Source organism: Maylandia zebra, linkage group LG15 (assembly GCF_041146795.1).
Source record: "Maylandia zebra isolate NMK-2024a linkage group LG15, Mzebra_GT3a, whole genome shotgun sequence".
In the NCBI taxonomy this organism is placed as follows: Eukaryota; Metazoa; Chordata; class Actinopteri; order Cichliformes; family Cichlidae; genus Maylandia; species Maylandia zebra.
The window spans coordinates 10,600,277-10,604,593 of NC_135181.1; the positions used below are offsets into that span (position 1 = coordinate 10,600,277).

General features: G+C 41.9%; 1 long non-coding RNA gene across 1 annotated transcript; it reads left to right on the top strand.

The window, feature by feature from the left end:
• Nucleotides 1-291: 291 nt before the first annotated feature.
• On the top strand, nucleotides 292-3,769 carry LOC143412605 (uncharacterized). Its single transcript, XR_013093119.1, has 2 exons — nucleotides 292-606; nucleotides 2,043-3,769. It is a non-coding gene; the product is annotated as an uncharacterized LOC143412605 (long non-coding RNA).
• The last annotated feature ends 548 nt before the right edge of the window (nucleotides 3,770-4,317 follow it).

Sequence of the window (4,317 nt, forward strand, 5' to 3'; positions counted from 1 at the left end):
GACAGAGCAGATTTCCATTGATAAACAAAATGCTTTCAATGGGTAGCAGATCTAGACTGCAGACATCCCATGCTGCTTTGTCGTCGGTTGATTGAACGTTTCGGTGGCCACTGGACTTGGAACACCGCTCACAAGTATGATAATAATTCACTGCACCTCCAATAGCTCTGCTAATCCATCAGTGACACAAATGCACAACCGCATGAAGACACAAGCACCGTCCAAAACCATGTGACCAGCTTACGCAATCAGGTCAAGGGTTTATATACTACCTACAGAGGCTGGACTCCTTCAGGGGAGATCATCACTGTGCAGGTGTGTGTCTGAGTGAGTGGGTGAGGTGTGTTTGCGTGTGTGTTTTTGGACACGGGGGAGAGTTGCTGTTGCCTCCACACTCAGGCTGGGGAAGAGAACCGAGGGCAAAGAGTCACATAACACTAAGAAGCAGAGGGATAACCAGTGAAACAGTTGCCTGGCTGAACGTCCTGAGGGAAACTCGCAGAGGGGTTTTGTGGTCTCACCTGTGAAGCATCAGCGAGAACAACAACAACAACAATGTTTTTCCGCATCCCTCGGCTGACCCCTGGATATATTAGATACCTCCAGGTACGTAAGATGCTTTGAGGTAATTTTCTTCTTTGGGTAGACATTAGGGGACATCTGCAGTGGCACAAACAGTGGAGGCAGCGTCTCCAACAACAAACAACTGTTGAGCTCTGGAGCCGAGGCCCTACAAATTTAACTGTGCTTCAGTAAAAGAAAAACAAAAGGCTGTAGATTTTAAACGAAACCATGACAAATTTCACCTCAGTAATATTTCTTTTTGCAGCCATTTGAGCAAAGAATTTTCCATAACATAGGTAAAAATTAGGTTTCTGTTATTGCATTACACTGGCCACCACCACAAATCCTTTTTGAAAATGATTCCACTAAGTCATCGCTGTGCTCAAAATGCCAGGTTTAGTGTGTGTCATGGTCGGATTGAGGATAGAGGATTAGAGCAGCCTGTCTTAAATGGATTTGAGTCAGAGATTCCTTCGCTTCCTGGGGTCAGGTTAATGCCCTCTAATTAGATCTCTAGAAGCATGGCATGCGACCCTGGAGGGTATATGGGACTGTATTGGTTTTAGAAACCTCCAGTATGGTTTGTGTCTGTTTTAAAAATGATTATTACTGTGGCTCAGTTCATCCCAGCTTATGTTCAGGAGCTTAACTCGTACTCCGGTAAAACAGGATTGTGATTTGTGTAAACAGAACTTCATTTTTATGAGCAATATAACAAAAGGCTGTACTCCTTTGCTAACTATTTATAACTTTATCTCCTAAATATGGAGAATATTCATGTTTTTAGCTCTGTGTAAGTCAATTTTTCAGACATCTAAAAATAGATTTAAATAAAAAACTGTTCATAATATAACGCTCAATCTCTCCATTTATAAAATAAAATAAATACATTTGGAGACTCCTAGTTTTCACTGGATAGTGCCTGGCACACCAGTGTTGAGCTCAGAAAGTAACTGAATCTGTGTCTGACTTTAGGGCATGTGTTGGATTGGCACTAAATTTTGAGACCCCTCCAAAACCCCCCACAGAGGACTGAAACACCGGCATCAGCTGTATGGGGTGCTTCAAGGTTCAAGGTTCAAGGTTCTTTATTTGTCACATGCATAGTTATACAAGTATAACACACAGTGAAATGTAGCCTGACACGCTCCTCGACATGTGCAAAAAAATTGGGGGGGGGGGGGGTGTAGAGGAAAAACATTATATTTAAATATATATATATATGTAGTATATACAAATACTTGAACAAATACTTAATATTCACAAAAGTGGAGATTCTAGCACGGCTGTTCCCTTATGGTAAGACGATTGCTGGGCTGAAGCAGGTGTGCGACCAGGGCCACCTGTTCACTGATTCAACCGCAGCCAGAGCCAGGAGGATCACCAGGAGGATCATCCCTGGCGATGATGGTGGTGCCCGGTGGTGGAGGTTGTCGCAGCTGCTGAGTGGTGGTGGTGACCCCTGCTCTCTCTTTCAGACCCAGGCAGCCCAGACTGTGGTGCAGAGCCGGGAGGGCCCTGCTACGCCGCGCATGGCTTTCCTGCTGGGTCTCGTGGGTATCGGCATGTCCGGCTACAGCTCACGCCAGCTCACGCTGCACTACAAGCCCTCAAATCACCTCTTTAGATGAAATGGATGGAGAACACACAGACTTTTCTTTTTTCTTTTGGGAAATACGCTTATTAAATGTGGACTCCAGCAAGTTTGTTTTTGTAGTTAAGAAACGGTCTAACACCTCTAAACCTCACAGTGATTTATACACTTTCCAGTTTTGTGAGGTTTAGGGATGTTGATGAATTTTGTTTCCTGGCTCAAAATTCACAATAAGCAGAAACAAGTGAAAATGATGGGATAAATAATAAATAAGGCTATTTCCCAAAAACTCAAACTGTCGATTGAAGTGATGTTACCACATTGTATGTTTCTGTTCTGTATTTTTTCTTATGTGCATCCCTACTAATTATTCCCTTCATGTGGTTAAAGTTCAATATTTAATTTGTTATAATGTTGTGGTATTTGAGTTGACAAGATTGTTGCCTTAAGGCTCAGATAGTGCAGTTAAAAAGCAGAAAAACATATTTTAAAAAATCCCTCTTACTTCAAGTACCGTGCATTTTTTTTTTCAACCTATATGCAGTAACACAGAGGCAGCTTTTGATGTTTCTGCTGAACGTTGTTGATGCTGCACTCGAGCCACAGTCCCAGCCCATGTTTGGTGCCTTACTGTGGGAGTATTCAGTCAGAGCTGGCCTTTGAAACAGATTCACAGGCTAAAGCACTTAGCAAAATGCATCAGCGGTCTTCAAAGACACTAAATACAGCTTAGCCAAGCCTAAAGAAATCTCTTCCAAAATCCTCAATCTTTTAATCATTCCTTTCTTTATCTGTGAGATTTTGGCAAACTCTGTGATGTAACACAGAGATCCCAGCTCCCTCTTCTTTCTGGAGGAGGAAAGCCAGCGTTGTGATGTCTTGGCCTGTTTGTGCTTCTTGGATTTCTTGTGTAACAGAGAGATCAAATTAGAAGCATATTTAAATCAGGGTAACTGAAGTCTGCTTTCACTCTCAATTCTTGTCGAGAGTTGACAGCGTGGGTTTCTGATATCTTTTTCCGCTCTATCAAAATGCCAGAGAAGTGAAGAAAATCTGCCTGCTCACAGTCGGCTGCTCAGAAGAGCACAAAGAAAAATGCTTTAACAGAAACATAAGAAATGTGAAGCCTTTGAGATGCGAGCAATGCTGTTTTGCACTTTTTTGTTGTGTGTACATATTTTGTATATAATCGTGTACATATTGCATGCTGAATGAGATTAGTAGCCAATGACGTGGTGTGCTACCAGCCTGTGATGTGAGCTGGACTGGGGGACGTCTGGCTGGATTGACACACAGCACTGCTGTGTTGGTGTCAGGCATAGGAACCAGGACAGCCACCCTGGGTACCACCTGGACAGCCATGTGAATCCACCCGGATCTCTCCCATTTGCACCCCACTGTAAATCAAAGTGAATGTAGATGAATGACCACTACGGTCTCTTAACATAGGTAGACTCCTTTTCTGGGAGTGGGGGCGGGTATCTTCTGTGCACAGTAAATTTCAATGGAAAAAACACTTTGACAGCATATGAATGTATTGCCTACAGGGAATAAAACTGATCAGTTAAACTGTAATTGTGAAGATGACTGTGTCATAATCACCTGGCTAAAGCAGTTTAGCGTGAACAGGTCACAGAGGAGGTGCAGTTATGCTGCAATCCCTCAAAGATCTTCTGTCTTTTTTTAGATAAGCTTATACGTAAAGGTGAGAGGCTTCTGAAATACAGATATAGATATAGCAGTTCAAGAAGTGTGCTTTTTTATGTCTGTTAACTGCATGGCAAAGATTCAAATCTCCGTAGGGTGATTTTAAATAATATGTTGTTGTTATGCTTTATTATTGCTGAAGCTTTACTCGTTTAGCTTTCTTGTTAGTGTTTGTGGACTAATGGCATAAAATGTCTCAAATACTGCTGATTATCTGAGTTTGTAATTAGAACTGTGTATGTTTAAGCCCATCATCATATCCTTTATTTATTTAGCTAGGTCCTTTTGATGTTACAAAAGGCCAGAGGAGATTATTTGCATGCCACCAGAGTGCTTCTGTGTTATTATTATTTTTATTTTTTAATTTATAAGTAGTAAAACTGAGCTGTGGTGTCATGGATCGTTAAGGTTTACCTGAAGCATTCTAAATACACAACTCAGCACCTCTGAAA